The following is a 26,932-nucleotide window of genomic DNA, read 5'->3' as shown; positions in this document are numbered from 1 at the left end:
ACCTGGCTATTTTTTGGTTGCGATTATCATTGTTGTTTGGCAGGCCTGGGCCAGGCTCGAACCGGTAAGCTTGGATGTATGTAGCCAGCACCCTATTCACTGAGCTACTGGAGCCTAGCCCCCTTATTTTTTTAATAGGATCATAAACTGGGCTTTGAAAGTTTTACACTGGAAATTCCAAATAGGTCTCGAGCAATGGAAGTATGTGGCAGAGAGCACTAGCTGAGCACCAAATCCATTTCTTCTTTCTCAGGAGGCAGCATGGTTACACTTCCCAGCTGCCTCACGTGTGACTGAGTTCCAATAGATCCCTCATCAAGGTGTGAGTTCCAATAGATCCCTCATCAAGGTGTGGCCCATCTGGCTTATACAAGATTCGTTCTGCTCTTTTCTGTTCAGTGGTGTCTCTAGTCATGTATTGAAGATAATGAAAAGTGAGAAGGAAGGACTCTTAGTCCTTGCATCAGCTGGAAGAAAGCTAATCAGGAATACCTGTTTTGGATTTTACATAAATGAAAAATCCACATATTTTGTTAAGCCACTGAGATTTGGGGAGTTACACTATTCTGTAACCTTAGCTTATGGCTGTTGTTACCTAATTAATAGCCAGTATCACTGGAATAAGGGGAGAAGGAAGAATGTCAGAGAACAAGATTCATTTTCAGGGTGGAACTTCTAAAATTATTTGCAATATCCATTTCAAAACACAGGAATTACACATTAGCTTACTAAAATCCAGCTACTCCCATGTGGTACTTTTTATGTAGATAAGAAATCAGATGCCACAGAAACCCAAATGATAGATAGGTGACTTGGTTAGGAATCCTAGGCTTAGTTTTGATCTCCTGAAGTCATGTTCCTAACACTAACCTGATTACGTTTCCTGTTTAATTTAGATAAATTTAATATGTAACAGGTAGTTGTAGTGTGCTCTCTGGGAAAGAATATTGTTTGGGAACTCTCCACATCTGTTACTGGGATGATAACACTACACAGTGTGTTGCTGAGATCAAAGTGCTACACACTGGCAGGAAGGGATTAGTTTTGACTATTTTCTAGGAGACACCAATATCATGCCTATTTATGGGGGTGCTGAATAGTAAATCCAACCGTTTTCACTCCCCACCCCCTTTCCCACACAGCTAGCCAACTTTTTACCTGGGGTCCCAGTGGTTTTCCATGAACCTGTGGACCTTACCTCAGAAGAGCCCAAATAGGTGCTTGTGGGTCTGAATAGCTGATTAGAGTTGGAAGATGTGGCATAAGCAAACACACAAGCATCCTGGAAGCAGGAATGCAGAGATCAAAAGACCAAGGCCTGTGAGTAAAGTAAACAAAATGGGAATGCTTTGAGGATGGCTGGAGCCTGGCCCTTATCTTGCTTTGTCCAAGCCTGGACTTCAAAGCACATTTTGTGACTCAGAGCAACTAAATGACCAAAAGCAAAGGCCATGCCATGAATTATAGAGTAAGAGGGGAAAAAAGGAAATTATCAGAAAATCTTCATTAAAAAGTGAAGTGAAATAAAAGTCATCTTCATAATTTTCATATTTCCGTAAGTGTACATTCCTTGTCCCTATCAGAAAACTTAAGAACAATACATATAAGAAAGTGGTTAAGAAAATGTTTTTTTGTGTCAGAAAATACTGAGTTAGCATCTTACTTCAATCATCTATCCTCTATGGTCTCTTGGGAAAGTTAACTCTTAGTGGCCTCCATTTTCTTATTAAAGTGAAAATAATAGTTCTTATGTCTAAGGCTTGCAAAGAAGGAACAAATGTATCAATGCAGGCAAAGCATTTAGCACAGTCTTGACACATAGTGAGACATATTAAACATTAGCTTTGACTCTCTTTAGCTTGTCCTTTTCCAAAATTTTGGCTTATGCATTATACATTAGCCTCCCTGTGGTCTTATCCATTGCATGAAATTATTGCATATAATGTTCCTTCCTTTGTTTTCTAGTTAAAGAGATGTTTCTTTCTCACTGAGGCTGAACATGGAGTTTGTATTTAACCACAATCTTTCTCTGTCAGTCATAGAATGGAAAATAAGTGAAAAGAGTTATATTTTTCTCTGAACTTTAGTGAGAAGCAACAATATCACCTAAAAAAAATGGTAAAATAGGAACATGCATGGACTGTGTTTGACACTTTAATCCTGTAGTCCCCCAACTCCTGGGCTGCACAGCCTCACTGCCTGATCTCTGTCCCTATCCCATCTCTCTCCCCTTCACCCCTCACCATGCTGGCAGGGAGGGATTATTTCCCCATTAGTGGAAAAATTACCTTCCATGAAACTGGTCCTTGGTGCCAAAAAGGTTGGGGACCCCTGCTTTAAACTATACATCACAGACTGACCATCAATTTCTTATTGATCATCAATTTCTTATTTGGAGCAACTTTTATCAGTAGCAAGAATGTTCCAGTTTGGAACTAGTAGTCTGGCAGATTCCAAATTCAGCATAGTATGACCATTCTTGCCACCACCCCTACACCAACCCTAATCTTTGGTATCATCTACACATCAGTTTGCCTTCTCTATCATGTCATAATTTTCTTTAAAGTAGACAACATGTCCTTTCCAACTTTCTGTAACTCTCCTTTTAAATATAGCAGACTCCTAAGAAAAAATTTAAATAAGATAAAAGATTGAAATAAATTTAATTTGACTCATAGTTTAAAAATTCATCATCATTATACTGCCAGTCATTAGACATTTATGGAGAGAGTTTCAATATCCACATGACTAAACACACATTTCTTGACCACCTGTGTGGGGCCTGATACAGTGCATTTTTCTTTCCTCTATTTCATGTATCCCAATAGGATTGGCTAAATAAATACAATACTTTTACAAACAGGCATCACTGCTAAAAAATATCTTCCGCTAATACTATTTTGAATTCTGTACATTAAAAATATATATTATGTGAACAAAAAATACCCTTCGGAATATTTCCGTGGATCATCAGTTGTTCTTATCTGAGTGAGGATTAGTCTCATCATTTCACTTTCTGAACACTGACTGAACTACTGTCAAAGGAAGAGACTTGTGGAAAGAGAAGAAAGAGGAAGAGTTAATGTTGGTGCATTGGACAGATGTGAAATGTGCCTTCCCAAGTTCGGTGCCTTGGGAAGTTGAGGGGAAGGACACACAGCAGTACTCCAGGGACAGGGAGGGTACAGACTTCTGAAAGGAGCCAGGGCATATGAGGGCTATTGAAAAGGGTCAGGGGGTATCCAAGAACGAATAAGTGGGAGGACAACATGAGTAAATTTCACTCTGAAATTTGTCCATGGGACCAAAGGATTCTTTTCTCTGCTGCTTTAAGGTAAAGCATACCTTTCACACCACACTTTCTGTTCCTTCTTCCCCCTCAAAACAAAAATGGAAAGGACTTATCACATCATTTCTGGAGTTGGTGAAGTGGAGAGGTCTCAGTGAAGGCTGTTTCCAGTGACTGGCTGCACGATGCAGACAGACCCCTGGGAAGATCACACCCAACCAGGCCTCAGGCTGGCAGTCCAGTAGAAACCAAGCACCCTGGAAGAGGATCCTGGGGCCCTGGTCTCCTTCCCCTCTGGAATTACTGTATGGAAGGAGAAGGCAGCAAGGGCTCTCCACCTCTTTATTCTAAAGCACTTTCATTGCCACCTTGTCCATATTTCCATCACTCCTGGGGTTTTTTGTTCCAAATCTAAGAGTGGGCAAACTTTGTGACATCAGATGATATTGGGCTAGATCTGTACCCTAAAGGGAAAGGCTGGGTTGGGGCAGAGAAAAATTTTTCTTTTTGTGAACTCTTTGGAGCTCTAGAAAGGAAACAATGAAATGATAACTTACTAATAAGAAAACTTACTGTGTGACTATGATCAGCAATCTCATCACTATGACTACCAATTATAATCATTACAGTGATTATTAATGATGATGATGATGATGATAACAATACAGTCTCTTTACCAGGCCTTCTCTTTCAGCATCTCTTTTTTCATTTAATGTTTCAGGTCATTGTGGCTATGCCTCATCTTGCCCGCCCAACAGCAAGTTCTTGGAAAGCAGAACTCATCTTTCTGTCTCCATCATGTTTTCAACCATTAGTACCATTTAGTATAGAGCCTTTCACTCTTACACTTGGGAAGTGATGGCATAGAATAAAAGATCATAAATTAAAGAGCATGGTCTTTGAACAAATGGAAAAGAATTCCTTTTCTACCTTACAGCAAAACTAGATCATCAGGAATGGAGTATTCCTCTTCAGGGTTAGGGTTGTGTTGAGTTTTGTCTTAAACAAATAGAGGGTTTTATACTTCTCAAGTGACAAAAGCCACCTTAAAGTATGGTTCCATCCTCATGTTGATTAAATAGCAATCAGAAGATGGCAGGCCTGCCTCCAGCAGCACACCCGAATTCCAGCAAGAAGGGAAGGGCCAAGTGAAAAAGCTAGCGCTAAAGAGAAATGCCTTCTCATAACTGTTTTCCCAGAAGGCCTATTCCCTGATAGTTATGACATTGGCTGAGATTATGTCACAGGACCATACCAATCAATGAGGAAATTAGAAAACGTGCACTCAACAAGTCAGATATTCAGTCTGCTTATCAAGAAGAGAGAATGGATAATAAGTAGGTAACTGATGCTCTTTGCCACTCTTTTACCCCTTATAAAATTGAAAAAGATATTACCTACCCTCCAGCGATTAAGGAAGTTTAAACGAGATAATTTATTTGTACACTATCTGCCTCATAGCAGGCTCTCAGTTATATTTGATATCTCCACTTCCTTGTGTAGCATAGACAATAAATACTAGTTAACAGAACAAATACTTATAGAAATTAAAGTTTCCAGAGACTTTTCAGAAATAATATCACTAACATGTCTGTAACTAAATATAAAAAAATAAATATAAAATAAATATAAAAAAAATACTAAAATGCACATGGAATCACAGAAGACCCACAAAAGCTAAAGCAACCTTGAGCAAAAATAACAAACCTTGAGGCATCACAGTTTTTGTTTGTTTGTTTGTTTGTTTAGACAGATTTTCACTCTGTCGCCCTGGATAGAGTGCCACAGCATCATCATAACTCACAGCAACCTCAAACTCTTGAGCTCAAGTGATTTTCTTGCCTCAGCCTGCTGAGTAGCTGGGGCTACAGGAACTTGCCATGATGCCCACCTAGTTTTTCTGTTTAGTACAGATGGGGGTCTCCCTCTTGTTCAAGCTGGTCTTGAACTCCTGAGCTCAAGCAACCCACCTGCCTCAGCCTCCCAGAGTGCAAAGATTACAGGCATGAGCCACTGCACCCAGCAAAGGTATCACACTTTCTGATTTCAAATTATGTTACAAAGAGTAATTGGAATAGAATGGTACTAAAATAAAAACAGATACATACACAAATGGAAGACAACAGACACCCCCCCCAAATAAGCCCACTTGCATACAGTCAACTAATCTTTGACAAAGGTGCCATGAATACACAGTGCAGAAAGAATGATCCCCTCAATAAATAGTGTTGGGAAAACTGGATATTCACATGCAAAACACAAAAAATAAAATTGGATCCTTATCTTGCATCACATACAAAAATCAGCTCAAAGTGGGTTAAATGATTCAGTGTGAGATCTAAGACTTGAAACCATATAACTCCTAGAAGAAAACATAGGGAAAAAGCTCCATGATATTTGTCTGGGAATGGTTTTTTTGATACAACACCAAAACATAGGCAACAAAAGCAAAAATAAACAAGCTAGACCTCATCAAACTAAAATGTTCCTGCATACTGACAAAGTGAAAAAGCAACCAGTGGCATGGGAGAAAATATTTGCAAACCACATGTGAAATAAGAGACTAATGTTCAAAATATATAAGTAACTCATATAGCTCAATAGCAGAAAAACAAGTAACATTGTTTAAAAATGGGCAAATCCTAGACAGACGTATTTCCAAGGAAGATGTGCAGATGACCAACAGACACAGAGAAAGGTGCTCTGCGGCACTAATCATCAATGAAATGCAAAACACAGTGAAACCACAAACACAGTGAGGTAGCACCTCATACTGGTTAAGATAGCCATTATCCAAAAGTCAAAAGGTAAGTATTGGGTAGGGAAAGGGAGTACTTATGCGTTGTAGGTGTGAATATAAATTGGTACATCCATTATGGGAACACAGTACGGAAGTTACTCAAAAAACTCTAGATTGAACTATCACATGGTCCAACAATCCACTTCTGGATTTGTATCCAAAGGGAATAAAATTACTATCTCAAAAGATGTTTCCATGCCTGAGTTTATTGTAGTGTTATTCACAATAGCCAACATATGGAAACAACCTAAATGTCCCTCAGTTGATGAATAAAGAAATGTGCACACACACACACACACCACAGAATTCACATTATTCAGCTTTACAAAAGAAGAAAATCTTCCCATTTATGACAACATGGATGATCCTGAAGGACCTTATGCTAAATGAAATAAGACTGACACAGAAAGAGTAATGCTGTATGATCTCATTATATGTAGAATCTTAATTGAACTTATAGAAAACAAGAGTAGAAGGGTAATTATCAGGGGTCAGGAGATTTAGGAGTAATAAAGATATTGGTCAAAGGGTAAAAAATTGCCATTTTAAGATGAATACATTATGAGACCTAATATACACCATGGTGATTATAATTAACAATAAAGTATTGTATTCTTGAAATTAACTAAAAAAGTGGATATGGATATATTGATTAGCTTGACTGTGGGAATCACTTCATAGCATACATATATCAAAACATTGCACATAGTACACTTGAATATATACGTGTGCAATTTCTTTGCCAATTTTACCTCAATAAAGCTGAAAAATAAAAAATAAATCTTTAAAAACTGAATTTCTGTAACATTTTATGGTTTTTCAGAAAGTTTTTACATACATGATTTTATTTGGTGATACACTGTCAATCTGGGTCTAGTGTATCTGAATTGAGCCTTTAATGAAAAGATTTTGACTCAGCAGGCCTGGAAAGAATTCTCAAAATCCTGTTTTTTAACAAATGCGGGAGGTAATTCTGATGCAATTGATTTACTTAATGTTTTTTGAAAAACAGTGCCTTAAAAGAATTATCTGAATAATTCTTTCAAGAATAATTACTACATTTTGTAATATATGTGTGTTTGCATGTGTGTGTGTGTATTTGGAGAAGGTTGATTCCATAAGTTTTGTTGTGGGTAACAAGCAGATTCTATCATCAATGGGAAATATAACATATTTTAAATATCATTGGGAATAACAAATTAAGGTTGAAACTGAAAATGACTTCCCTGTCTTTAAAAAGTATGACAGTATTAGCAAGAATAGTGGAGATAAAGTTCAAAAGCTAACCTCACTAGAATTTATATAAATTTTGACAATTCAAATTTTTTATGAAATTAGGAACTTTTGGCTGATTAATCAATTTGCAGTTGGCAAAAGATGCATTGGAGTCAATTTTCACCCAGCAAAATTGACCTCCTGTTTCTAAGGAGAAAAAACAAAAAAACTCCTAAAGAACTTTCTCAAAATAACTCCCAAGGCTTTTTGTACATCAACTAGCTCTCATAGAACCAAATTTTGGTGAGGTAAGTGTAAGAAATTTAGTAACATATGGATTAAATTTCCCTTAAAATAGACATCATTTTAAAATTAAGGACAAAAAAGTTATTGGTAAAATATGAAAACATGTTTTGGTTTTCCTTGAACCCAAAACACAATTTAAAAAATAGTTCAAGATGTCTACCAAATCCCTAAAACAGCTGGTTTCATCCATCTTTAGTTTCAAGATATGAACTATTGGGAGTTATGGTGATCACAAATATTACAAAAATATTAGCAGATATTGGCAAAATGTCAGAGACAAATCAGGAAATAGAAAAACTTTAGAAATAAGCAAATTATAAGTTATGATTTCTGCCTTCGAAAACTCAGAGATGGACTATGTTGTCCCTCAATAGCTGATAAAATAATCTACATTTCTTGTTATATTTCAGAAAAAAATATTTAATGAAAAATATAGATGGATAAATACTCCAAGAAAACAGATCATAATAAAATGAAAAAAATAATGTCTTATTCTAAGAAAAAAAAATGATGACAAGCTACATGTACTTATAAGGAAAGAGTTATCTTAAGTATCTCATAATATTCTTTAGTGTCAGATGCTCCTACAAAGTTTGAGTATAACTAGTTGACTCAGTTAAACCCTGGTACTGAAAAAATTAAAGTCATGATATTTTTATCATGGAAAGGTATTGAATTTCACCAAATTCTTTTTCTGTATTAATTAAAATGACCATTTCCCCCCTCTTCATTCTGTTAATGTATATATTACATTGACCAATTTTTGTATGTCCAACCATTCTTGCATTCCAGGAAAAGCCTCACTTGATCATAGGGTTTAATTCTTTTAATATGCTACCGAGTTTGGGGGTTTGTTAGTATTTCAGTATAGATTTTTTTTTTATCAATATTTACAATAGATATCAGTTTGTAGGGTTTTATTTTTTTTTTATGAAAGTATCTCACTGGATTTGGTATCGGGGTAATGCTGTCTTCACAGAGAGTTAGGATGTACTCTTTACTCTTAAACTTTAGGGAAAAGTTTGGAAGGATTTCTATTCATTCTTTTTAAGTGACTTTTTTTTAAGTGGAGCCATCCAGTTCAAGGATTTTCTTCAGCAGAATATTTTTATTTTCATAACAGTGCTATTTATAGTAGCTAAAAAGTGAAAGCAACACACATGTCTATTGATGGACACATGGACAAGCAAAAATGTGTGTATATACAATGGAATATTATTAAGCCGTAAAAAAGGAAATTCGGTCACATGCTACAACATATATGAAGCTTAAGGCTATTCTACAACATGAAAAAAAGTCAGTCACAAAAAGACAAATACTGTATAATCCCATTTATATGAGATACATAGAGTTTTCAAAATCAGAGAGACAAGAGATAGAGCAAGATTGCAAACCAGAAGGATCATTCACCAGAGATCTCCTAGAATGACTGAGGAAAAAGAGAGAACTCAGCCATACCTGGCATGAGGATCTTACTGGAGTCATATGGAAGCACAGTGATGAGGTCTGAGCTGGATCCAGATTGGTGGAAATCTGATGAATTGGGCAAGTTATTGTGACCAGCTGGGATTGGCTGCCCCCTCAACAGAGGTTTAGTATGGGAGAAAAATTTTCCAGAGTTTTCAGTTCTTAAGGGAACCTGCATATTGAGTAGAAAGCTTATAAGAGTGGGTGGACTCAAGTAGTATATAGCAATAAGATTTGTATGTCAGTTGGAGTGGTTTTGCCATAGTTTTAATGGCTGGTAAGGCAGCCATACTGAGAAGATTTCTGCAGCTAGGGGTCTGGCATTGTGGAAAGGTCGTGAGAAGTTCTTAGCAGGGGCCTAAAGCATGTCGGTCTTATTTCTGCCTTCTGGGATCAGAACTCCACTCCTGGGAAAGGCAGAGGGATTCCACACCCCTCAGAAATTGGACACAGGGAGAACTGTGAGACCTGTCCCTGAAGGAATCTTGTCAGCTTTAAGATCCCAACCCAGCAGGATCTGAATTCTGAGGAAACAATTAGGCAATCACCGAAGGCAAATAAGTTTGGAATAAGGACCATAGAGGTTGCTGGCTGTGCTCTCTCCCTCCAAAAATATCCATAGCAACACCTGGTGTCCAGGCACATATTGCAACATCAAGAGGAAGGACTTCCATTTGAAACAAAGGAGGCAATGAGAAGGAGAAAGGAGGACCAGGAGATGAAAAAGAAGAAAGGACACATAAGGAGGAACCAACAAAAACTTCAGGCGACATAAAAAACCAAAACAGAGAAAATCCCCCAAGGGACCATAAGGTATCAACTGCAGAAGGCTCCACCTATAAAGAATTAATGGACTTGACAGAAAGGGAATGTAAAACATGGATGATAAAGACAATAAAAGAAATGGACGAGAAAAAGGAAAGATAGAACCAAAAGTCAGATGAGAGATATGAAAAATATAGAAAGGATAAAGTAGGGCTTAAGGAAATCAAGGAAACAATCAGGGAATGTAAAGATGCAGTAGAAAGCATCAATAATAGGTTAGACCATGGAGAAGAAAGAACCTCAGTGCTAGAGCATAAAGTTTTTGCATTAACTCAGGTAGTTAAAGAGACAGACCTGACACACTCCTTTCAGATAGATATCAAAACCTGGGTCATCACAATTCAAGCAGAGCCTCTCTAAGACACATGGTAATGAACTTGTCCAAAGTCAAAAGGAAAGAAAAAGTTCTGTGAGCAGGCAGAAGTAAGCACCAATTGACCTACAGAGGCAGAGCCATTAGGATGACAGCAGACTTTTCAACTGAAACCTTCCAAGCAAAAAGAGCATGGTCATCCACCTTCAATATCCTTAAACAAAAGAATTTTCAACCAAGAATTCTGCATCCTGCTAAACTAACCTGCAAAATAGATGAAGAAGTCAAATATTTTGTGAATATATAAGCAATGAGGAAATTTGCCACAAGACCAGCTCTACAGGAAATACTTAGACCTATTCACAACACTGACCATTAAAATGGACCACCCACAAAGTAAACACCCAGAAGCTAATGTCAGAACTTAGCTTCCACAATGGTACATAGAATTAAACTACACGATGGACTTTCACAAATAAGATGAATTGAACTCAACCACACTTATCTATTCTTTCAATGAATTTCAATGGGCTGAATTCACCACTGAAGAGGCATAGGCTGGCTGATTGGATAAAAAAGCACAAGCCATCCAGGTGCTATCTCCAGGAGACACACCCAGCCTTGAAGAACAAATCAAGACCTCAGGGTGAAGGGATGGAGAACAGTATTTGAAGCAAATGGAAATCAGAAGGGAGGGGTTGCAATTTTGTTTTCAGATACAAGCAGATTTGAAGCAACTAAAGTTAAGAAAGACAAAGATGAGTACTTTATACTGGTCAAAAGAACAATACAATAAGAAGACATTCCAATTTTAAATATTTATGCAGCCATTTAAATGCTCCCAGGTTTATGAAACAGATCTAATGTGTCAGAGCAATATGATATCCCATGATAACAGTCAGGGACTTTAACACCCCTCTGACACAAATGGACACATTCTCTAAACACAAACTAAACAAAGACACAAGGACTTAAATATGACCTTAGAACAAATGGGATTAACAGACATATTCAGAACAGAACTTCCCAAAGCTAAAGAATATATATTTTTCTCATCAGCTCATGGTACATACTCCAAAATCGACCACATCCTAGGATATAAATGGATATAAATCAAACCTCAGCAAAATTAAGAGAATATAAATTATACCTTGTATATTCTCAGACCACAAGGCAATAAAGGTGGAACTCAACTCCGACAAAAACGTTCATCTCACATAAAGACTGGGAAATTAAACAACCTGACACTTAATGGTAGTTGGGTTCATGAAGAGATGAAAGAAGAACTCATTCAATTCCTCACACATAACAACAATAAAGGCACAAGCTACCAAAACCTGTTGAATACAGCAAAAGCAGTCTTCAGAGGGAAATTTATTGCATTAGATGGCTGCATTCAAAAAAAAGAAAGATAGTGCATCATCAACCACATGAACCATCTTATGGAATGGAAAAAGAAGAACAATATAATCCTAAAGTCAGCAGAAGAAAAGAAATAACCAAAATTAAATCAAAGATGAATGAAATGGAAAACAAAAGAGTGATTCAGAAAATTAATGAAACAAAAAGTGGATTTTTTAAAAAAATAAATAAAATTCAATAATCCTTTGGCCAGACTAACTAGAAACAGAAAAATAAAATCTGTAGTAACCTCAATCAGAAAAGATATAGGGGAAATAACAACAGATGCCACGGAGACACAAGAGATCATTTCTGAGTACAACAAGAAACTCTATGCCCAGAAATTTGACAATGTGGAGAAAATGGATTAATACCTAGAATCACACCCTCATCCTAGACTTAACCAAGAATAAATAGAACTCTTGAACAGACCAATTTCAAGAGACTGAGGTTGAAGAAACAATAAAAAATCTCCCAATAAAAAAATGCCCTGGGGTGGCACCTTTGGCTCAGTGAATAGGGCGCCGGCCCCATATACTGAGGGTAGCATGTTCTAACCCGGCCCTGGCCAAACTGCAACAAAAAAATAGCCAGGCATTTTGGCGGGCACCTGTAGTCCCAACTGCTTCGGAGGCTGAGACAAGAGAATCCCGTAAGCCCAAGAGCTGGAGGTTGCTCTGAGCCGTGGGATGTCATGGCACTCTACTGAGGGTGGTAAAGTGAGACTCTGTCTCTACAAAAAAATTAAAAAAAAAAAAATGCCATGCTCTAGATAGCTTCACTCCAGAATTCTATCAAACCTTCAAAGAAGAGCTTGTACCTAAATTCCATAAATTATTCCAAAATACTGAGGATAAAGGAATCTTCTCCAACACTTACTACTAACCAAACATCACCCTGATACCAAAACCAGGAAAAGACCCAACTAAAAAGAGAACATCAAGTATTTCAACTTCTTTGGCACTACTGTGAATGGGATAGAGTCCTTAACTGTTTTTTCAACTTGACTATTGTTAGTATATATAAAGGCTACCAATTTATGAATGTTGATTTTGTAACCTGAGACGCTGCTGTATTCTTTGAACACTTCTAAGAGTTTTGAGCAGAATCCCTAGTGTTTTCCAGATATACAACCATATCATCTGCGAAGAGCGAAAGTTTGATCTCTTCTGACCCTATATGGATACCCTTGATAGCCTTTTCTTCCCTAACTGCCATGACTAAAACTTCCCTTACATGTTAAAGAGCAATGGAGACAATGGGCAGCCTTGTCTGGTTCCTGATCTGAGTGGAAATTATTTTAATTTAACTCCATTCAATACAAAACTGGCTGTGGGTTAGCTGTAGATGGCCTCTATCAGTTTAAGAAATGTCCCTTCTATACCAATTTTCTTAAGTGTTCTGATCATGAAGGGATGCTGGATATTATCAAAAGCTTTTTCTGCATCAATTGAGAGAATCATATGGTCTTTGTTTTTTAATTTGTTTATGTGCTGAATTATACTTATAGATTTATGTATATTGAACCAGCCTTGAAACCCTGGGATAAAACTGACTTGGTCATGATGTATAATTTGTTTGATGTGTTGCTGGATTCTGTTTGTTAGGATCTTGTTGAATATTTTTGCATCTATATTCATTAGTGATATTGGTCTATAATTTTCTTTTCTTGTTGGGTCTTTTCCCAGTTTGGGGTTCAGGGTGATGGCTGGGAAGAATCAACATCATTAAAATGTCCATACTACCCAAAGCAATATATAATTTTAACACAATCCCTATTAAAGCTCCATTGTCATACTTTAAAGATCTTGAAAAAACAATACTTTGTTTTATATGGAATCAGAAAAAACCTCGAATAGCCAAGACATTACTCAGAAATAAAAACAAAGCAGGAGGAATCATGCCACCAGACCTCAGACTATACTACAAATCGATAGTGATCAAAACAGCATGGTATTGGCACAAAAACAGAGAAGTAGATGTCTGGAACAGAATAGAGAACCAAGAGATGAATCCAGCTACTTACCATTATTTAATCTTTGACAAGCCAATTAAAAACATTCAGTGGGGAAAAGATACCCTATTTAACAAATGGTTCTGGGTGAACTGGCTGGCAACCTGTAGAAGACTGAAACTGGACCCAAACCTTTCACCATTAACTAAGATAGACTCTCACTGGATCAAATATTTAAACTTAAGACATGAAACTATAAAAATACTAGAAGAGAGTGTAGGGAAAACCCTTGAGGAAATCGGTCTGCACATTATGCAGGAGAACCCCCCGGGCAATTGAAGCAGCTTCAAAAATACACTACTGGGACCTGATCAAACTAAAAAGTTCTGCATAGCCAAGAACACAGTCAGTAAAGCAAGCAAACAGTCCTCAGAGTGGGAGAAGATATTTGCAGGTTATGTCTCCAGCAAAGGTTTAATAACCAGAATCCACAGAGAACTCAAACATATAAGCAAGAAAAGAACAAGTGATCCCATTGCAGGCTGGGCAAGGGATTTGAAGAGAAACTTCTCTAAAGAAGACAGGTGTGCGGCCTACAGACATATGAAAAAAATGCTCATTATCTTTAATCATCAGAGAAATGCAAATCAAATCTACTTTGAGATATCATCTAACTCCAGTAAGATTAGCCCATATCACAAAACCCCAAGACCAGAGATGTTGGCGTGGATGTGGAGAAAAAGGAACACTTCTACACTGCTGGTGGGAATGCAAATTAATACATTCCTTTTGGAAAGATATATGGAGGACACTTAGAGATCTAAAAATAGATCTGCCATTGAATCCTGTAATTCCTCTACTAGGTATATACCCAGAAGACCAAAAATCACATTATAACAAAGATATTTGTACCAAAATGTTTATTGCAGCCCTATTCATGATTCCTAAATCATGGAAAAAGCCAAGTGCCCATCGATCCACGAATGGATTAATAAATTGTGGTATATGTACACCATGGAATATTATGCAGCCTTAAAGAAAGATGGAGACTTTACCTCTTTCATGTTTACGTGGATGGAGCTGGAACATATTCTTCTAAGAAAAGTATCTCAAGAATGGAAGAAAAGGTATCCAATGTACTCAGCCCTACTATAAAACTAATTTATGGCTTTCACATGAAAGCTATAACCCAGTTACAACCTAAGAATAGGGGGGAAGGGGAAAGGAAAGGGAGGGAGGGGGGAGGTGGGCAAAGGGAGGGGGATTAGTGAGATTACACTGCAGTGCATCTTACTAGGGTATATGTGAAACTTAGTAAATGTGGAATGTAAAAGTCTTAGCACAATAACTAGGAAAATGCCAGGAAGGCTATGTTAACCAGTGTGATGGAAATGTGTCAAACTGTCTATGAAACTAGTGTATGGTGCCCCATGATCACATTAATGTACACAGCTGTGATTTAATAATAATAATAAAGAACATCAGACCAAATTCACTAATGAATATAGATGCAAAAATTTTCAATAAAGTCCTAGACATTAAAAAAATCATTCTTCATGATCAAGTAGATTTCATCTCAGGGATAAAAGGCTGTTTTAAAATACACAAGTCCATAAATATAATTCACCTTATGAAAAGAAGCAAAAAGACCATATGATCCTCTCAACAGATGAAGAAAAATCATTCCATAAAATTCAGTATCCTTTTCTAATTAGAGAACTTATAAACATTGCCATGGTGGCACATTTCTGAGTCTGACTGAAGCCTTCTATTACAGACCCACAGCTAATATTATACTGAATGGAATAAAACTGAAAGCTTTTCCACTTAGAACTGGAAACAGACAAGGGTGTTCTCTATTGCCACTACTATTCAACACAGAGCTGGAAGTTCTAGACAATACAATTAGGCAGAAGAAGGAAATAAACGGCATCCAAATGAGTGTAAAGGAGGTCAAACTCTCACTCTTTTCTGATGATATGATCTTATACTTAAAGAACCACTAAGACTCAACCACAAGACTCTGGGAAGTGATCAAAAATAATAGCAATGTCTCAGGATATAAAAACAATGTCCACAAATGAGTAGTTTTTGTATATGCCAATGACGGCCAACATGAGAAGCTAATCAAGGACACAATTCCTTTCACAGTAGCTTCAAATAAAATGACATACCTATGAATATACATAACAAAAGAAGTGAGGGACACCTACAAAGAAAATTACAAAACCCTAAGAAGAAATAGCAGAAAATATTAACAAATGGAAGAAGATACCATGCTCATGGCTAGGAAGAAACAACATTATCAAAATGTCTATACTTCCCAGAGCAATCCACAGATTCAATGCAATCCCCATTAAAATACCATCGTCATACTTTCAAGATTGGGAAAAAATAATTCTTTATTTTGTATAGAACCAGAATAAACCCCATATAGCCAAGGCAATTCTTAGTAATAAAAACAAGGCCAGAGGTATCACCCTACCAGTCTTTCGGCTATACTACAAGGCCAAACAGTATGATACTGACACAAAAATAGAGACATTGACATTTGGAACCAAATAGAAAACCATGAGATTAACATTTTACAGCCACCTAATCTTTGATAAACCAAACAAGAACATATGCTGGAGAAAACAATTCAATAAATGGTGTTGGGAGAACCGGATAACCACATGAAAAAGACTGAAACTGGACCCACACCTCTCACTTACAAAAATTGACACTCAATATGAATAAAAGATTTAAATCTAAGATGTGAAACAAAAATTCTCAAAGAAAGTGTGGGGGGGAACATTTGAAGATACAGGCCCAGGGAAAGAGTTTATGAAGAAGACTTCTATGTCAATTGAAAAACAAACAAAAAAAATGAACAATGGGACTTTATTAAACTGAAAATCTGTACAGCTAAGGAAACAACAACCAAAACAAACAGAAAACCTTCAGAATGGGAAAAAATATTTGCGTATTGTGAATTGGACAAAAGCTTGATGAATAGTATCTATAGAGAACTCAAATTAATCAACTAAAAAATTACCCAACAATACTATATATCACTGGGCAAGATAAATAAGATTCATCTTCTAAAGAAGACGGATGAATGCCTACAAAAACATGAAAAAATGCTCATCATCCCTAATTATCAGAGAAATGCAAATCAAAACTGCCCATGATAGGCAGCACCCATAGCTCAGTGGGTAGGGTGCCAGCCACATACACCAAGGCAGGCAGGTGTGAGCCTGGCCCAGGCGTGCTAAACAACAATGACAACTGCCACCAAAAAATAGTTGGGTATTGAGGCAGGTGCCTGTGGTCCAGTTACTTGGGAGGCTGAGACAAGAGAATCACTTAAGCCCAAGAGTTTGAGGTTGCTGTGAGCTGTGATGCCATAGCACTCTACCAAGGGCAACATAGTAAACACTCTGCCTCAAACAAAACAACAACAACAACAAAAAAAAACTACCCCATGATAGCACCTAACTCCGGCAAGGATAGCCCACATCATGAAGTCTCAAAGCTACAGATGCTCATTTGGATGTGGAGAGAAAACAACACATTTACACTGCTGGTGTGACTGCAACGTAATACAACCTTTTTGGAAGGAAGTATGGAAAATCCTGAAAGAACTCAAATTTGACCTCTCATTTGATCCTACACCCCCATTACTAGGCATCTACCAAGAAGAAAAAACATCCTTCTATCATGAGGACATTTGCACTAGACAATTTATTGCAGTTTAATTTATAATCACCAAAATGTGGAAACAGCCTAAATGCCCACCAATCTAGGAATGGATTAACAAGATGTGGTGTATATATACCATAGAATACTAATCAGCTCCTAAAAAGATGGAAACTTTACATCTTTTTTTAAAATTTATTTATTTATTTTTTATTAAATCATAGCTGTGTACATTAATGTAATCATGGGGCACCATATCCTGGTTTCATAGACCGTTTGACACATTTTCATCACACTGGTTAATGTAGGCTTAATGGCATTTTCTTAGTTATTCTGCTAAGACATTTACATTCCACATTTACTAAGTTTCACATATACCCTTGTAAGATGCACTGCAGGTATAATCCCACTAATCTCCCTCCCTCTGCCCACCTCCCCCCTCCCTCCCCTCCCTTTCCCCCGTCCCCCTATTCTTAGGTTGTAACTGGGTTATAGCTTTCACGTGAAAGCCAAAAATTAGTTTCATAGTAGGGCTGAGTACATTGGATACTTTTTCTTCCATTCTTGAGATACTTTACTAAGAAGAGTGTGTTCCAGCTCCATCCACGTAAACATGAAAGAGGTAAAGTCTCCATCTTTCTTTAAGGCTGCATAATATTCCATGGTGTACATATGCCACAATTTATTAATCCATTCATGGATCGATGGGCACTTGGGTTTTTCCATGACTTAGCAATTATGAATAGGGCTGCAATAAACATTCTGGTACAAATATCTTTGTTATGATGTGATTTTTGGTCTTCTGGGTATATACCTAGTAGAGGAATTATAGGATTGAATGGCAGATCTACTTTTAGATCTTTAAGTGTTCTCCAAACATCTCTTTCCAAATGGAATGTATTAATTTGCATTCCCATCAGCAGTGTAGAAATGTTCCCTTTTATCCACATCCATGCCAACATATCTGGTATTGGGATTTTGTGATATAGGCTAACCTTACTGGAGTTAGATGATATCTCAAAGTAGATTTGATTTGCATTTCTCTGATGATTAAAGATGATGAGCATTTTTCATATGTCTGTAGGCCGCATGCCTGTCTTCTTCAGAGAAGTTTCTCTTCAAGTCCCTTGTCCAGCCTGCGATGGGACCACTTGTTCTTTTCTTGCTTATAAGTTTGAGTTCTCTATGGATTCTGGTTATTAAACCTTTGTCGGAGACATAACCTGCAAATATCTTCTCCCATTCTGAGGGCTGTTTGATTACTTTACTATGTTCTTGCTGTGCAAAAGCTTTTAGTTTGATCAGGTCCCAGTAGTGTATTTTTGAAGATGTTTTAATTGCCCAAGGATCCTCATAAAATACTCACCCAGACCTATTTCTTCAAGGGTTTTCCCTGCACTCTCTTCTAGTATTTTTATAGTTTCATGTCTTAAGTTTAAATCTTTAATCCAGTGAGCGTCTATCTTAGTTAATGGTGAAAGGTGTGGGTCCACTTTCAGGTTTCTGCAGGTTGCCAGCCAGTTCACCCAGCACCATTTGTTAAACAGGAAATCTTTTCCCCACTGAATGTTTTTAATTGGCTTGTCAAAGATCAAACAACGGTAAGTAGCTGGATTCATCTCTTGGTTCTCTATTCTGTTCCAGACATCTAATTCTCTTTTTTTGTGCCAGTACCATGCTGTTTTGATCACTATCGATTTGTAGTATAATCTGAGGTCTGGTAGCATGATTCCTCCTGCTTTGTTTTTATTTCTGAGTAATGTCTTGCCTATTTGAGTTTTTTTCTGATTCCATATAAAACAAAGTATTGTTTTTTCAAGATCTTTAAAGTATGACAGTGGAACTTTAATAGGGGTTGTGTTAAAATTACATATTGCTTCGGGTAGTATGGACATTTTAACAATGTTGATTCTTCCCAGCCATGAGCATGGTATGTTTTTCCATTTGTTAACATATTCAGCTATTTCTTTTCTTAGTTTCATAGTTCTCTTTATAGAGATCTTTCACATCCTTTGTTAGATAAACTCCCAAATATTTCATCTTCTTTGGCACTACTGTGAATGGGATGGAGTCCTTAACTGTTTTTTCAACTTGGCTATTGTTGGTATATATAAAAGCTACTGATTCATGAATGTTGATTTTGTAACCTGAGACACTGCTGTATTCCTTGATCACTTCTAAGAGTTTTGTAGTAGAATCCCTGGTGTTTTCCAGATATATAATCATATCATCTGCAAAAGCAAAAGTTTGATCTCTTCTGACCCTATATAAATACCCTTGATGGCCTTTTCTTCCCTAATTGTGGTGGCTAAAACTTCCATTACAATGTTAAAGAGCAATGGAGACAATGGGCAGCCTTGTCTGGTTCCTGATCTGAGTGGAAATGATTTTAATTTAACTCCATTCAATACAAAACTGGCTGTGGGTTAGCTGTAGATGGCCTCTATCAGTTTAAGAAATGTCCCTTCTATACCAATTTTCTTAAGTGTTCTGATCATGAAGGGATGCTGGATATTATCAAAAGCTTTTTCTGCATCAATTGAGAGAATCATATGGTCCTTGTTTTTTAATTTGTTTATGTGCTGAATTATACTTATAGATTTATGTATATTGAACCAGCCTTGAGACCCTGGGATAAAACTGACTTGGTCATGATGTATAATTTGTTTGATGTGTTGCTGGATTCTGTTTGTTAGAATCTTGTTGAAAATTTTTGCATCTATATTCATTAGTGATATTGGTCTATAATTTTCTTTTCTTGTTGGGTCTTTGCCTGGTTTGGGGATCAGGATGATGTTTGCTTCATAGAACATTTTGGGCAGTCTTCCTTCTTTTTCTACCTTTTGGAACAGGTTGAGTAATATAGGTATTAATTCCTCTTTAAAGGTTTGGTAGAATTCTGACATAAAATCATCTGGTCCCAGGCTTTTCTTTTTAGGGAGGTTTTGTATGGTTGATACTATTTCAAACCTTTATATGGGCCTGTTCAACATTTCCACTTGATTCTGGCTAACTCTTGGAAGGTGACGTGCTTCCACGTATTGGTCAATTTCCTTCAGATTTTCATATTTTTGAGAATAAAGTTTCTTGTAATATTCATTAAGGATTTTTTGAATTTCTGAGGAGTCTGTTGTTATTTCGTCTTTGTCATTTCTGATTGATGAGATTAGAGATTTTACTTTTTTTCCTGATGAGGTTGCCCAAAGGTTTATCAATTTTATTGACCTTTTCAAAAAACCAACTTTTGTTTTATTGATCTGTTGTATAATTCTTTTGTTTTCAATTTCATTTAATTCTGCTCTAATTTTGCTTATTTCTTTTCTTCTGGTTTTGGGGTTGGAATGTTCTTCCTTTTCCAATTGCTCGAGATGTCCCATTAAGTTGTTAACTTTCTCTCTTTCTGTTCTCTTGAGGAAGGCTTGCAGTGCTGTAAATTTCCTTCTTAGGACTGCTTTTGCAGTATCCCAGAGGTTCTGATAATTCATGTCTTCATTGTCATTTTGTTCCAAAATTTGGCAATTTTCTTCTTAATCTCGCCTCTGCCCCAGCTATCATGCAGCATAAGGTTATTTACTCTCCATGTTTTTGTATGAGTATGCAGATTCCTGTTCTTACTGAGCTCAAATTTTATTCCATGGTTATCTGAGAAGATGCAATGAACAATTTCTATTCCTTTAAATTTACTGAGGTTAGACTTGTTACCTAAGATGTGATCCATTTTGGAGTATGTCCCATGGGCTGATGAGAAGTATGTTTATTCAGTTTTGTTGGGATGAAATGTTCTGTAGATGTCTGCTGAATCCAAATGTTGGATGGTTAGGTTTAAATCTAAAATTTCTTTGCTCAGCCTCTTATTGGAGTTTTGATCCAACACTGCCAAAGGAGTTTTGAAATCTCCAACTATTTTGGAGCTGGAGGAAATCAAGCTGCTCATGTCTGTTAGATTTTCTCTTATAAATTGAGGTGCATTCTGTTGGGTGCATAGATATTAATAATTGAAATCTCATCATATTGAGTATTACCCTTAACAAATATGAAGTGACCATTCTTTTTTTTTTTTTTTTATTAAATCATAACTGTATACAATGATATGATTATGGGGCATCATACACTCACTTCATAAGCCATTTGACACATTTTTATCACAGTGGTTAACATAGCCTTTCCGGCGTTATCTCAGTTACTGTGCCAAAACATTTACATTCTACATTTACCAAGTTTCGCAAATACCCCTGTAATATGCACCACAGGTGTGATCCCTCCGATTCCCCTCCCTCTACCCACCCCCCCTTTCCCACTTCCCCCTATTGTTAAGTTGTAGCTGGGTTATAGTTTTCATGTGAGAGTCCCAAATTAGTTTCATAGTAGGGCTGTGTACATTGGGTAGTTTTTCTTCCATTCTTGGGATACTTTACTAAGAAGAATATGTTCCAGCTCCATCCATGTAAACATGAAAGAGGTAAAGTCTCCATCTTTCTTTAAGGCTGCATAGTATTCCATGGTATACATATACCACAATTTATTAATCCATTCGTGGATCGATGGGCACTTTGGCTTTTTCCATGACTTAGCTATTATGAATTGGGCTGCAATAAACATTCTGGTACAAATATCTTTGTTATGTTGTGATTTTTGGTCTTCTGGGTATATGCCCAGCAGAGGGATTACAGGATTGAATGGCAGATCTATTTTTAGATCTCTGAGTGTTCTCCATATATCTTTCCAAAAAGAATGTATTAATTTGCATTCCCACCAGCAGTGCAGAAGTGTTCCCTTTTCTCCGCATCCACGCCAACATCTCTGGTCTTGAGATTTTGTGATATAGGCTAGTCTCATTGGAGTTAGATGATATCTCAAAGTAGTTTTGATTTGCATTTCTCTGATGATTAAATATGATGAGCATTTTTTCATATGTCTGAAGGCCGTGCGCCTGTCTTCTTCAGAGAAGTTTCTCTTCAAATCCCTTGCCCAGCCTGCGATGGGATCCCTTGTTTTTTTCTTGCTGATGCGTTTGAGTTCTCTGTGGATTCTGGTTATTAAACCTTTGTCAGAGATATACCCTGCAAATATCTTCTCCCATTCTGAGGGCTGTCTGCTTGCTGTGCTTACTGTGTTCTTAGCTGTGCAGAATCATCAATCAGAAACAACAAAGACGAAATAACCACAGACTCATCAGAAATCAAAAAAATCCTTAATGAATATTACAAGAAACTTTATTCTCAGAAATATGAAAATCTGAAGGAAATAGACCGATACTTGGAAGCACGCCACCTTCCAAGACTTAACCAGAACCAAGTGGAAATGTTGAACAGACCCATATCAAGTTCAGAAATAGCATCAACTATACAAAACCTCCCTAAAAAGAAAAGCCCGGGACCAGATGGTTTCACGTCAGAATTCTACCAAACCTTTAAAGAGGAATTAGTACCTATATTACTCAACCTGTTCCAAAATGTAGAAAAAGAAGGAAGACTACCCAACACGTTCTATGAAGCAAACATCACCCTGATCCCCAAACCAGGAAAAGACCCAACAAGAAAAGAAAATTATAGACCAATATCACTAATGAATATAGATGCAAAAATATTCAACAAGATCCTAACAAACAGAATCCAGCAACACATCAAACAAATTATACATCATGACCAAGTTGGTTTTATCCCAGGGTCTCAAGGCTGGTTCAATATACGTAAATCTATAAATGTAATTCAGCACATAAACAAATTAAAAAACAAAGACCATATGATTCTCTCAATTGATGCAGAAAAAGCTTTTGATAATATCCAGCATCCCTTCATGATCAGAACACTCAAGAAAATTGGTCTAGAAGGGACTTTTCTTAAACTGATAGAGGCTATCTACAGCAAACCCACAGCCAATATCATATTGAATGGAGTTAAATTGGAATCATTTCCACTCAGATCAGGAACCAGACAAGGCTGCCCATTGTCTCCATTGCTTTTCAACATTGTAATGGAAGTTTTAGCCACCGCAATTAGGGAAGAAAAGGCGATCAAGGGTATCCATATAGGGTCAGAAGAGATCAAACTCTCGCTCTTCGCAGATGATATGATTGTGTATCTGGAAAACACTAGGGACTCTACTACAAAACTCCTAGAAGTGATCAAGGAATACAGCAGCGTCTCAGGTTACAAAATCAACATTCATAAATCGGTAGCCTTTATATACACCAACAACAGTCAAATTGAAAAAGCAGTTAAGGACTCTATCCCATTCACAGTAGTGCCAAAGAAGATGAAATATTTGGGAATTTACCTAACAAAAGACGTGAAAGATCTCTATAAAGAGAACTATGAAACTCTAAGAAAAGAAATAGCTGAAAATGTTAACAAATGGAAAAACATACCATGCTCATGGCTAGGAAGAATCAACATTATCAAAATGTCCATACTACCCAAAGCAATATATAATTTCAACGCACTCCCTATTAAAGCTCCACTGTCATATTTTAAAGATCTTGAAAAAACATTACTTCGTTTTATATGGAATCAGAAAAAACCTCGAATAGCCAAGACATTACTCAGAAATAAAAACAAAACAGGAGGAATCACACTACCAGACCTCAGACTTTACTACAAATCGATAGTGATCAAAACAGCATGGTATTGGCACAAAAACAGAGAAGTAGATATCTGGAACAGAATAGAGAACCAAGAGATGAATCCAGCTACTTACCGCTATTTGATTTTTGACAAGCCAATTAAAAACATTCAGTGGGGAAAAGATTCCCTATTTAACAAATGGTGCTGGGTGAACTGGCTGGCAACCTGCAGAAGACTGAAATTGGACCCACACCTTTCACCATTAACTAAGATAGACTCTCATTGGATTAAAGATTTAAACTTAAGACATGAAACTATAAAAATACTAGAGGAGAATGCAGGGAAAACCCTTGAAGAAATTGGTCTGGGTGAGTATTTCATGAGGAGAACCCCCCGGGCAATTGAAGCAGCTTCTAAAATACATTACTGGAAGTTACCATTCTTATACTTTCTTACTTTTGTTGGTGTTTGCAACACCTGCTTTTTTCTGATTTCCATTTGCCTAAAATCTGTATGACCATCCTTTTATCCTGAGTCTATATTTGTCTTTTAAGTTAAGATGTGACTCTTGTATGCAACAAATATCTGGACTGAGTATTTGTATCCAGTCAGCTAACTTATGCCTCTTCAGAGGACAGTTTAAATCGTTCACATTAATGGAGAATATTGATAAGTCTGGTAAAATTTTGGGTATTGAGTTTTTTGAAAGTCCAGTGGACATTTTTTAATCCTTTCGTGAAGTTGGAGTTTGATCAAAAGTTTCTGAGTGAATTTACTTTTCTGTTAGAGGATTGGGTTGGTCGTTATGGAAGATAGGTCTGAGAATATCCTGAAGAGCTGGTTTGCTTATGGTAAATTTCTTCAACATATGAATGTCATTAAAGTATTTAATTTCTCCATCATAAATGAAACTCAGTTTAGCTGGATACAGGATCTTGGGTTGAAAGTTATTTTGCTTTAGGAGATTAAAAGTCGATGACCACCCTCTTCTGGCTTGAAAAGTTTCAGCAGAGAGATCTGCAGTCATTCTAATATTCTTCCCTTTGTAGGTAATGGCTTCTTACGTCTGGCTGCTTTGAGAATTTTCTCCTTCATATTAACTTTAGCGAAGTTAATTATGATATGCCTGGGGGATGTCTTATTGGGATTGAGTCATGCTGGGCTTCTGAAACTGTCTGCTATCTGAATTTCAGAATCTCTAGGCATGTCTGGAAAATTCTCTTTCATAATTTCATGGAGAAGGGCCTCTGTGCCTAGTGAGGCCACTTCATCAGATTCAGGGATTCCAATGAGACAGATATTAACCTTCTTTGAATTATCCCAGAGTTCTCTGAGAGAATGATCCATTTTTGCTCTCCATTTCTCTTCCTCTCTGAGAGTTTGGGAGCATTCAAAAGCTTTGTCTTCTATGTCAGAAATCCTTTCTTCTGCTTGCTCCACTCTGTTACTGAGGGATTCTACTGTATTTTTCAGATCTTTGAGGGCTGCAAATTCTTGCTTCAGTGTGTCTAAATCTTTGGTGGTTTTGTCTTTAAATTCGTGAAATTCTTGAGACAACTTTTGAGTTTCTCCTCAAATTCCTAATTCTGACTTTTGAATTGCTGCTCGAATTTCTAATTCCAAATTTTCCTCCACTTTATTAATCTTGTTTGCAATCCAAATTCTGAATTCAATTTCTGACATCTCGGCCAGTTGTTTATGAATGTGATCTTCAGTTACATCTGCCATATCTTTCCTTGGGGAGGTTGCTCTATTCTGGTTATTCACGTTACCAGAGCTTTTCCACTGATTCCACCCCATGATTATTTTACACCCTTTTTTCCCCCCTAGAGCTTTGTTGAGGACCTGTACAGGGCTATGGCCTGAGAACCTGGGGCCCTGTTTGGTGTGGTGGGCCTCAGTGGTTCTGTCTTGTTTTCAGCTGGTTTCTGTTCAACCCTCGGGAAACAGTTACTCTCAGTTGAAGTCTCAGCTGTGGAGAAATACAGCAATTAAGTCACCCCACCCACCACAGGCAACAATTGGAAAAGGAAAATCAAACCTTCCTACAACCACACACTCAGGGCCCCACCTGAATAGTCCTCAGGTGATTGACTTGGTTCAAAATGTCCAAATCAATTGTCTCAGTCAGCACCTGTCTCGGGTCGGAGAGTTTAAGAGGTCTCTGGGATCACAGGGGTCTGGTGACTACTCTGATATAGCTTGCTCCGGTGCTGTGTGGAGTCAGGAGGAACCACCCAGCTAATATATCAGTCATGGAAGGTTGACGTCTCCTTCCCCGCCTTGCACCTCTGTCACACCCAGTCTCTTATAGCCCTGCAGTTGGCCTACCCAGTTGCCTGTAGTGAACAGATACTCCAGGGAGTTGCACCTGCCTGAATCACAAGGAAATCTATTTCTGTTCAGCCAGGCCACTGCGCTTTGCCTCTACCTAGCAGGAGGAGGTGAGGCCTGACAACCTCAGGTGCTTGATGAAGGCTGAGGGGTGTTCACCCAGTTCCAGGCCTAACCCTGATTGATGTTACTGACAGAACAGAACAGAACAACTTTGCGGGATTTTGTTTCTGTTCCTGCTAAATTCTCCTGTTAGTTCTATCCTTCTGCCTTCCTTTGTCTATAGGCCGATGATCCCCTGAGGGCCAGGTGCATTGTAGGCTCAGTAAAGCAGTTCTCTGGGTCAGCCCCTCCCTGGGAACTTCCCGGGTCTGCAAATGTGTTTATAGACCCTCTGCTCTACCCAGTTTGGTACCACCTAAGGCAAATTCTTTACTCATGGGGCCTGCATTTCTGTCCCAGATCTGTTCATGGTTGTTGCCGGCCTCCTCTGTTTGCCCAAGGAGACAGGGGATGTGGCTTCAGAATACCCGGGAGTGAGCTGTATTGTTGCTAAAAGATGGCTGCTGCTCTATGCCTCAGGGAACTGCTGCTCTGGTGTGGTTCCCTCCCAGCTGACCGTCCTCTCCTTGCTCCTGTGCCCCAGAGTTGGCACTGACCAGCTGCAGTTCAGGCACTGTGCACACCCCTTGAGAAATCACCCAAGAGTCTGGACTCCTGGGGGACAGGCCTCCAGACATCAGAGTGACAGTGGAGGGGAGTGCTGGGAGCTCAGAATTGCAGG

Source organism: Nycticebus coucang, chromosome 10 (genome assembly GCF_027406575.1).
Source record: "Nycticebus coucang isolate mNycCou1 chromosome 10, mNycCou1.pri, whole genome shotgun sequence".
In the NCBI taxonomy this organism is placed as follows: Eukaryota; Metazoa; Chordata; class Mammalia; order Primates; family Lorisidae; genus Nycticebus; species Nycticebus coucang.
The sequence above is the reverse complement of the archived record's forward strand: the minus strand, read 5'-3'. Positions refer to the sequence as shown.